The 10,916-nt window shown below is 47.7% G+C and overlaps 1 non-coding gene across 1 annotated transcript; it reads left to right on the top strand.

Annotated features, from left to right (window-relative positions):
- The first annotated feature begins 605 nt into the window (after positions 1 to 605).
- On the top strand, positions 606 to 723 carry LOC124709437. Its single transcript, XR_007005407.1, has one exon. It is a non-coding gene; the product is annotated as a U4atac minor spliceosomal RNA (small nuclear RNA).
- The last annotated feature ends 10,193 nt before the right edge of the window (positions 724 to 10,916 follow it).

Genomic DNA, 10,916 nt, shown 5'->3' on the forward strand with positions numbered 1-10,916 from the left:
CATGTTTGCGAAAAATTATCTATGTTTTCTTTGTTAGCTCAGATTGTCTGCACTAAGGAAAGAAGTAAGGGAGATATGCTGTCATGACTTATGGATGTCAACAAAGTGAAAGATTCTTGAAATGTCGAAGGAACAGAACTGCATGGCAGTATACCTTGATGCAGAACTGAATTATTGTTTTATTAGACTGTCAGTGCATCATTGTCATTGTAGTTTACACATCTTCTCGCTTTGAAATCTTACCTGTTAAATGTCATTCGGTGTGTGGCCAATAATAGCAAAAACGATAAATTCATTTTTGAAAGCACATTCCAGGAATTTGTACTTCAATAAATGTCACAAAGAGACAGTTCTGATGGTATAAACGAGAATTTCAACTAATGCCTCCTATATTAGTTAGAGCAAAGTACCGCATTGTGAATAAAAGAAAGGTCTCGGCAACGTAGTCCCTGTATGATGCATATTTTGCTTCACCAAGTGTGTAAATCAGTTTTTTAGTAATGATAGCCTAACCTCTGTAACCTGTACATGCTTCTTAAACACTTTTTTACGTAAAGATTTTATTAATAGCATGTATTTCCCACTTGGTTTTGACACTAAATTGTAGTATCTTTGTCTGGGAGAGCAAAATGTCCAATGAACGTATAGTGAAGACATTACTGCTAATACCTGTCCTTCTAACACTAGTGTATATGTTTCATTTCCCGGAATATTTGTGGCCAGGATCTCTGTCTCAATTTTTCAGCAACAACATGCTTAATGCCTCTTTCGAATCCCATTTTGAGGCTTTCGAAGGACGTAGTCATACAGTGAGCTTTGTGATAAACCAATAATACTAGGATACCATGCAACTACCTCTTTCATTTCGTCATTCACCCATCACTCAGGGTAGAATGGACTTTTCAGGTACAATCATGACCGTAAGTGAGCATGACAATAAATATTATGTGTGTATGCTGAATATTAATAAAACCGACGAACTGCAGGGACGGATTCCTGATTGCAAATGGAAGAAAAAGGTGCTGTGAAGATGTGTTATGGAACTTAACATCTGTGGTCATCAGTCCCCTAGAACATAGAACTACTTAAACCTAAGTAACCTAAGGACATCACACACATCCATGCCCGAGGCAGGATTCGAACCTGCGACCGTAGCGGTCACGCGATTCCAGACTGAAGCGCCCAGAACCGCACGGCCACACCGGCCGGCTTCAAAGGGGCGTCCATGGGATTGCAGTTGACAGGAGACACATAATCGTACTTTGGGTTACACCACGGCGACGGGCCACTTACCTGGAAGTTGTACTAGGGTTCGTCTCAGAATCCTATACAACCTCATCCTCCAAATCTGATGTGCACAGTCCGTCGCTTCCTTGCTCGTTCGTCTGTCTGATAGGATTCGTGATCACACAATCACCCAAAAAGGGCTCAAAATGTTGTATGATGAGTTTGGTGTCTGTGAAGGTACTTGTTTTGGTACAGCCGTGCTGCGTCTTGGCCGAGCACAAACACCATCTCGGCTTGTTCCCGACATGGATACCGGACCATTCTGCCGTTTGCAGTACGCTGCGTCAGTCACACAGCCTGCAACGCATAAGGAATATGCGGCACGTGGTCAGAGGAACCGTCGTTCGTCGGCGCCATCTGCCGTGTCAACGATGCATTTCCGGACACGTGTTCGTAGGACATTTTTTCCTCCATTTCCAGTCAGGAATCCGTCGGTGCAATTTGTCAGTTTTGTTTTATTAATGAAATGAAATGGTCGTGTCGCATTGCCCCGTTCGGGGAAGCTCGGCAGCCGGGTTGCATGTCTTCTTTCAGGTGACGCCACAATGGGCGACTTGTGTGTCGGTGACGATGAGATGACGAAGAGGAAAATACAATACCCAGTCCGCGAGAGGACAAAATCTCCAACCCGGCCGGGAACCGGATCCGGGTACCCTGCGTGATACGCAAATGCGTTACTATTCAGATAACAGGCAGACGGTTTTTATTAAAGTTCACCCTGTGTATGGAAGGTACACGGTAATAACCATCAAGGTCCATCGTGATCTAAATTTACTCTCAAAATGATGGAGAACAGCAACCAGCCGTCCTTTCCTTTCAGGCTTTATTAAAGCAAATCTAAATTTCAGCTGGTAAATAGCCACTGTCAATGCAATGCAGCGTTTCAGAGTTTTAATACATTGACGTAATAGGACGTGTATTAAAACGCAGCGCTGATAATGGATAGTTACTAGCCGAAATCTAGTTTTTCTTTAATGAACCGTGGAAGGAAAAGACGACTGATCGCTGTGAAAGTAATGTTTTCTGGCAGCTAAGATGGCGGGTGTGGGTTTAAAGTTTCTGACATCTTGACTGCACCCCTTGTTTTTACCTTCACGGTTAGTAATCAAAGTATGTATCTGAACAATAGTCAGTACAAAAATTACTTTAGCAAGTAATGCGTAATCGTTGATCATATTTATCTGACCCGAGAGTCTAAATTTTTTTATAGCTATGTCTATGTCATCCGCAAAGACGGGAACCTTTGTAGAGTACTGTGATCCAATTTAAACGGTCGTAGTAAACATCCTCTTCAAAAGATCGCGGTAGAAGTCGGCACAGAGAAACGAAAGATATCTGTGGGACAACAATATTTTTAGGGAAACACACTTAAATCAGTTACAGCAGTAACAAACACCCGTAAATATTATTGATTCAAATCTGAAACTACTAATGATGAATAATAGGCAGCGGCCGAAAAGGGTAATGAAAAGGAGATAAAGTAAAGGACACTGGTGATTTCCCTGAATCAGAATCTATTGCTGTAAGTAAAACTACTGAGGATAGTTCAGTAGAAGACTACTATAAATATAGCAACAGGTGACGCATAAAAGTCATTTGTAGCTAATTAAAAGACACTGGCTTATTGGTGAAGGAAGAAAATACTAGAACACAGAGGACATGAAAAGAAACCGGCAGCATGGATCGCCTTATGAAGTCAACAGAAAATGCAGGGAATCAGTATCATATACAGGGTGACAATCATTGAACTATACGGAAAAAAAGTAAATTAGTTGCAAACTACGGCGGGCAGACACTTTATTCAACATGTAAACGTCACTACATATTACGAGGGTTGGAATTTAAATAGTGGCAATTATTTATTCACAACCGATACAAAAGAGTTACATGTTACCACCTGTTACTGTCCTTCAAAGTAGTCACCAGCGTTGTGTAGAACCCGCTGCCAGCGATGTGGAAGGCGTAGTATACCGTTAGCAGAGCATGTTCTATTGATGGAGCGAATGGAGTGGTCTACTGCTTGTCGAATCTTTGGAGCAGTTCTGAATCGAATGCCACGAAGTAGTTCCTTCATCTTCGGAATCAAATCAAAGTCACAAGGTCTTGAGTCCGGGGAGTATGGTGGATGGTACAGTACTTCCCAGTCGCATTGACTGAACAGAGCAGCCACAGCTTGCGCTGTATGCGCTCGCGCATTGTCGTACAAAATGATGGGTGGGTTGTGCAGAAAGTGTGGCTGCTTCTTTCGCAAAGCTGGTCGCAGGTGATGCTCCAAAAACGAACAGTGCATTGACGGTCTGCCGTGGAGGAACGTAATGCGTTAGGATAACACCATCACAGTCGTACACGAAAATCACCATAACTTTCACCATACTGGGGCTCTGACGCACTTTAGACTTTCGCGCCGACCTATAATGACGCTATTCGTTGGACTGGCGTTTCAGTTTTGGCTTCGTGGCATTCGCTTCTGAACTGTTCCAGAGATTTCACAAGCAGTAGACCGCTACATTCGCACCATCAACAGAACAGGCTCTGCTAACATCTTCCACATCGCTGGCAACAGGTTCTACACAACGTTGGTGACTACTTTGAAGATCAGTAACAGGTGCAAACATATAATTCTTTTATATCGGTTGTGAATAAATAGTTGCCACTATTTAAGTTCCAACCCTCGTGTAACAAATTTGATAAGCCTGCCACCATTGGCGATTCTGTGGTGCAGACGAATAACGAAATTCCGCATGAACAGCTGAAGCGTCGGAACATCGAATGGCTGTTTTCAATTCAGCAATGGTTTTGGGGTTATTGCCTTACACCTTGTCTTTAATATAACCCCACAAAAAGGAGTCGCATGTGTTCAGATCCGGAGAACATGGCAGCCAATCGAGGTCTATGCCAGTGGCCTCTGGGTACCCCAGAGCCAGAATGAGGTCCCCAAAGTGTTCCTCCAGGACATTAAACACTCTCCTGCTTCGATGGGGTCGAGCTCCGCCTTGCATGAACCACATCTGGTCGAAATCGGGATCATTTTCGATAATGAGGATGAAATCATCTTCCAGAACCTTCATATACCGTTCGATAGTCACCGTGCCATGAAGGAATAACGCACCGATTATTCCGTGACTGGATTTTGCACACCACATAGTCACCCGTTGAGGGTGAAGAGACTTCTCGATCGCGAAATTCGGATTCTCAGTCCCCCAAATGTGCCTATTGTGTTATTGATGAACCCATCCAAACGAAAGTGGCCTTCGTCGCTAAACCAAACCATATTCACATCACAGTCCTGTTCGTCAATTCTGTGAACAAGTGTTGGCGAAACACAACCGCTGTTCCGTGGCCATGGGGCTTAGTGGTTGATGAGTTTCAATTTTTTATGGGAAGAGATGCAGGTCTTCAACAAAAATTTGTCGCTTTGTCTCCTCGTTGATTCCTACCTGTTGTGCAGATCGTCTGATCGATTTTCTGGGGCTGGTTTGAAACACAATGCGTGTCTTCTCGATATTTTCAGGAGTTTTCACCCCTTTTGAATGACTGACATTGCCAACACTATCATCGGGAACACTACCCGTTCTCTCAAACTTGCGAATTAAATATTTGATTGTTTGCACACTTGTACCACTTGTCTTCATCTTGAACTCTGTCGCAGACTTCCTTTGATCCGCTGTTGGAATGTTATTGCTCGCATAATAGGCCATCACAAGCGCTACACGCTCAGGCACGCTGTACAGTGACATTTTCTCATGTAAATGGCAGCCAACAACTAGGTCCGTGGGCATGCGCATACTAATTCCCATCATGCCCCGCGGCCAGCCGTGCAGGTTGAACGTCCTAGCGCAAACCGTTCGGAAGTTATAACGATATTCTTTCATATAGTTCAATAATTGTCACCCTGTATTATTATCCATATGGCAAGATTATATAATATTATGAGGAAGTGAAAAGTGGAGATGTTCCATACAAAATGGCTATGATGATGACAAGAGAACTTTGAAAGTCCGTAAGACAGATAAGGTCTTTCACTGACTGATTGAAGAGGAGAAGGTAGGGCTGTAAGAGCTTGTTACAGCGGTCATTAATTTTAGTACAAATAAATCAGCACATGTCGGTGAGATATCTTCAGAAATCCGTAAATCTATGGGAGTTAAAAGGTGAACTGATTTTGTGTCCGCACAGATAAAACAAGAAACTTGTTGTCCGGTTCCTAGAAAAGTATTATTAGCACCCTTTCAAACTACGCATGAACTGATGAGTGCATTGAAGAACGAAAACAAAAACTGAGGGATGCTGGATGAACATCGGGGTGCATTCAGGAAAAAAGAGAGGGACGCAAGGAGAAATTTTGAGTGTGTGCTTATAATGTAAGAAATAATAAAGAAAATTAGGTAATCCGCAAGGAAACTGCGGATTAGGAGAAAGATTTAGAACGATTTGGTGGTGTAAGATAGTCTGAACAAGAATGACCTTTTTTTTTTTGTGGTTTTAGGGCGCACAACTTCAATGGTCATTAGCGCCCTGACTACTCTAAGAATGCACCGCAAGGCACAAGTTGACCACAACAACTAAAAGGGAAAACACGATAAAAGACAGACTGACAGGCATAGGATTAAAAAAGAGCATCATCAAATGTCCTTAGCGAGGTTTGTCAAATTGATAAAACGAAGAACACGAGCAGCTGCTCGTGGGTCATCCGCTAAAATGGCATCGAAAGTATTTGGCAGGTTAAGATCGAGGCGCAGTGTGTTAAGATCTGGACAGGACATTAAAATGTGTCTAACCGTCAGCAAGTGCCCACATGGGCAGAACGGCGCCGGCGCAGCCGTCAGCAGATGGCGATGGCTGAACCGGCAGTGTCCAATTCTTAACCGGGCTAAAACGACCTCCTCCCGCCGAGAAGGGCGTGAAGAGGACGTCCAAGCCACGGGAAGAGGTTTTAAGGCCCGAAGCTTGTTGTCGGTAAGTGCAGCCCAATCGGCATGCCACAGCGATAAGATGCGCCGACAAATGACCCTGCTAAAATCGGACGAAGGGACACAACAAGAAGCTGTCCGAAGCTGGAGGACCGCAGCCTTGGCCGCGGCATCTGCAGCTTCGTTCCCAGGGATACCGACATGGCCAGGAACCCACATAAAGCTAACTGGAGAACCGACGTCCACCAGCTGCTGAAGAGAGCGTTGGATCCGGTGTACGAAAGGGTGAACCGGGTACGGATCACTGAGGCTCTGGATGGCGCTCAGGGAATCTGAGCAGATGACATAAGCAGAATGTCGGTGGCGGCAGATGTAAAGAACAGCCTGGTAGAGGGCAAAGAGCTCAGCTGTGAAGACCGAACAATGGCCATGGAGCCGGTATTTGAAACTTTGTGCCTCGACAATAAAGGAACACCCGACCCCGTCATTGGTCTTAGAGCCATCTGTATAAATGAAAGTCATGTTGATGAACTTCGAACGAAGTTCCAAAAAACGGGAGTGGTAGACCGAACCGGGGGTGACCTCTTTTGGAAGCGAGCTGAGGTCAAGGTGAACGCGGACCTGAGCCTGGAGCCAAGGTGGCGTGCGGCTCTCGCCCACTCGAAAGGTTGCAGGGAGTGAAAAATTAAGGTGTTGAAGGAGGCGACGAAAGCGAACTCCAGGGGGTAACAGGGCAGAGACATACAACCCGTATTGACGGTCAAGAGAGTCGTCAAAAAAGGAACGATAAGACGGATGGTCGGGCATTGACAGTAGCCGACAGGCATACCGACAAAGCAGTATATCGCACCGGTAGGTGAGTGGCAATTCGCCAGCGTCAGCATGAAGACTCTCTACGGGACTGGTATAAAATGCTCCGATCGCAAGTCGTAAACCCCGATGTTGTATGGAGTTGAAGCGGCGTAAGATGGATGGCCGTGCAGAGGAGTATACGAAGCTCCCATAATCCAGCTTGGAGCGGACGATCGACCGATATAGACGAAGTAGGACGGTTCGATCCGCTCCCCACGACATACCACTGAGAACACGGAGGACATTTAAAGAACGGGTACAACGGGCGGCCAAATATGACACATGTGGAGACCAGCTAAGTTTCCTGTCAAATGTAAGGCCTAAAAATTTGGTTGTCTCCACGATTGGGAGAGCAACGGGACCGAGTCGTAAGGACGGTGGGAGAAACTCTTTGTAGCGCCAGAAGTTAATACATACCGTCTTCTCGGCAGAAAAACGGAAGCCATTGGCGACACTCCAGGAGTAAAGACGGTCAAGAGAACGCTGAAGACAGCGCTCCAGGACACGTGTACACTGCGCGCTGCAATAGATGGTAAAATCGTCCACGAAAAGGGAGCCTGATACATCAGCTGGGAGGCAATCCATTATTGGATTGATCGCGATGGCGAAGAGAGCGACGCTCAAAACTGAGCCCTGTGGCACCCCATTCTCCTGGCGAAAGGTGTCGGACAGGACAGAACCCACACGTACCCTGAACTGTCGATCCATTAAAAAGGAACGAATAAAAAGAGGGAGGCGACCGCGAAGGCCCCATGTATGCATGGTGCGGAGAATGCCCGCCCTCCAACAGGTGTCGTAAGCCTTCTCCAAATCAAAGAACACAGCCGCGGTCGGGCGCTTCCGCAAGAAGTTATTCATAATGAAGGTCGACAAGGTAACCAGATGGTCAACAGCAGAGCGGCGCCTACGAAATCCACATTGTACATTGGTAAGTAGGCGTCGAGACTCGAGCAGCCAAACCAATCGAGAGTTAACCATTCGCTCCATCACTTTACAGACACAGCTGGTAAGCGAGATAGGTCGATAACTGGAAGGCAAGTGCTTGTCCTTCCCCGGCTTAGGAATCGGGACAACAATAGACTCGCGCCAGCATGCGGGAACATGTCCCTCAATCCAGATGCGATTGTATGTACGAAGAAGAAAACCTTTACCCACAGGAGAAAGGTTCTTCAGCATCTGAATATGAATAGAATCTGGCCCTGGAGCGGAGGACCGTGATCGGCCAAGTGCGTTTTCGAGTACCCGCATGGTGAATGGGGCATTATAACTTTCACAATTCGAGGAGCGGAAGTTAGGTGGCCTAGCCTCCTCTGCCTGTTTGCGGGGGAGGAAGGCAGGGTGGTAATGAGCGGAGCTCGAAACCTCTGCGAAAAAGCGGCCGAAGGCATTGGAGACAGCCTCAGGGGCCACAAGGACGTCATTCGCGACCTTCAAGCCAGAAACTGGTGAGTGGACCTTACTGCCAGATAGCCGGCGCAGGCTACCCCAGACAACAGAAGAAGGAGTAAAACTGTTGAAGGTGCTTGTGAAAGCAGCCCAGCTGGCTTTCTTGCTTTCTTTGATAATTCGACGACACTGAGCACGTAATCGTTTATAATTGATACAATTCGCCACTGTAGGGTGGCGTTTAAATGTGCGTAAAGCACGTCGACGAGCACGTAAAGCGTCTCTACATGCTGCGGTCCACCAGGGGACCGGTACGCGACGTGGAGAAGAAGGAGGGTGAGGGATGGAATATTCAGCAGCAGCGAGAATGACTTCCGTGAGGTGTGCGACCTGACGATCGCAGCTTGTAAAGGTTTGATCCTGAAAGGTCGCCCTGGAAGAGAAGAGCCCCCAGTCTGCCTTGGAGATGGTCCAATTAGAGAAGCACGGAGAGGGGGTATGCTGCAGCAGATGGATAACACACGGGAAGTGGTCGCTCGAATATGTATCAGAAAGTGCATACCACTCAAACCGGCGTGCAAGTTGTGGAGTACATATAGAGAGGTCTAAATGGGAATAGGTGTGAGATGTGTCCGAAAGAAAAGTAGGGGCGCCAGTATTGAGGCAGACAAGATCGAGCTGGTTGAAAAGGTCTGCTAACAAGGAGCCCCTTGGGCAGGATGCTGGAGAGCCCCAAAGGGGATGGTGGGCATTGAAGTCTCCAGTTAACAAAAATGGTGCAGGTAGCTGAGCAATAAGTTGCATCACGTCTGCCCTGGTAACGGCAGATGACGATGGAGTGTAAACGGTACAAAAGGAAAACGTAAAAGTGGGAAGAGTAATGCGGATGGCAACTGCCTGCAGGCCGGTGTGCAACGTAATGGGATCGTAGTAAATATCATCCCGGACCAGCAACATAACCCCTCCATGTGCTGGAATACCTACCACAGGGGGTAGGTCAAAACGCACAGAGGTGTAGTGTGCCAAGGCAATTGGATCGCATGGGCGTAGCTTCGTTTCCTGGAGGGCTACGACGAGCGGACGGTGCAAGCGGAGCAGCAACTTCAAGTCCTCTCGGTTGGAGCGAATGCTGCGAATATTCCAGTGAATAAGTGCCATCGTAAGAAAAGGAAGATGAGAGAAGTGGTCACCTCGAAGGCCGCCGAGGGCCTGGCTTCGTGTGAGCACTGCCGCCGCTATCAGTAGGCGGACAGTCATCGTCCATTGGGTCTATAGGGTCATCGGCCATCTCGGGAGGATGGCCGGGAGGGGGAGCTTCCTCCGCCGGTGAACGGCCAGATGTACGGCTACCAGCGGTGCGGCCAGGCGAAACGGATGACGGCCTGGGGCGGCAACCGCTGGGTGGCGCAGGAGAAGAAATGCGCCGTGGCGGAGAAGGAGAACTGTGCTTCCTATGCGCCTTTTTGGAAGGACGTTTAGTGGAAGTACCGGTAGAAGGCTGGGAGGTCGAGGTACGGAGGAAGTCTGCACGGGATAGTTCCTTCTTGAAGGCCCGTGCATCTGACTTCGATGTCTTCGTCTTAGCAGAAGCTGAGGAAGGTGCTGGTGTCTGTGGGGTGATGGGAGGAAGAGGAGACGTCGACCGCGCGATCTTAGCACTGGCCGAACGGACGACCGTGGTGCTGAAGGTCAGATCGCATGTCTGGGTTGCTACCTCCCGGGTAGTCCGAGGAGAGGCGAGGACAGTACTGTATTTCCCCGCTGGGAGCAGCGTGGGCTTCCTACTAGCCAATAGCTTGCGAGCAGCCGAGGTGGACACTTTCTCTTTGACCCGAATTTCTTGGATACAGCGTTCTTCCTTATAGACAGAACAGTCGCGGGAGGATGCGGCATGGTCACCCTGACAGTTCACACAACGAGGAGACGGAGGTGGACAGTCACCCTCATGGGCATCCCTGCCACAAGTGACACATTTAGCCGCATTGGAACAAGACTGTCGAGTGTGATTGAAACGCTGACACTGGTAGCAGCGCGTAGGTGTCGGGACATAGGGGCGAACAGAAATAACCTCGTAGCCCGCCTTGATGCGCGATGGCAGCTTAACACTATCGAAGGTCAAGAAAAGTGTCCGGGTCGGTTCAAGGTCATTGTTGACCTTTTTCATGACCCTATGGACAGCCGTCACGCCCTGCTCAGCGAGGAAAGATTGAAGCTCCTCGTCAGTCAATCCGTCGAGGGAGCTAGTATAGACTACACCACGAGACGAATTCAAAATTCGGTGGGCCTCCACCCGGACAGGGAACGTGTACAGGAGGGTGGCCCGAAGCAGTTTTTGTGCCTGAAAGGCACTCTCAGTTTCTAGTAATAAGGTGCCGTTACGCAACCTGGTACAAGATTTGACAGATCCGGCTATGGCATCTACGCCCTTCTGAATAACGAAAGGGTTGACAGAGGAAAAATCCTTTCCGTCCTCAGATCGAG

This window comes from Schistocerca piceifrons, chromosome 7, assembly GCF_021461385.2.
Source record: "Schistocerca piceifrons isolate TAMUIC-IGC-003096 chromosome 7, iqSchPice1.1, whole genome shotgun sequence".
NCBI classification, from domain to species: Eukaryota; Metazoa; Arthropoda; class Insecta; order Orthoptera; family Acrididae; genus Schistocerca; species Schistocerca piceifrons.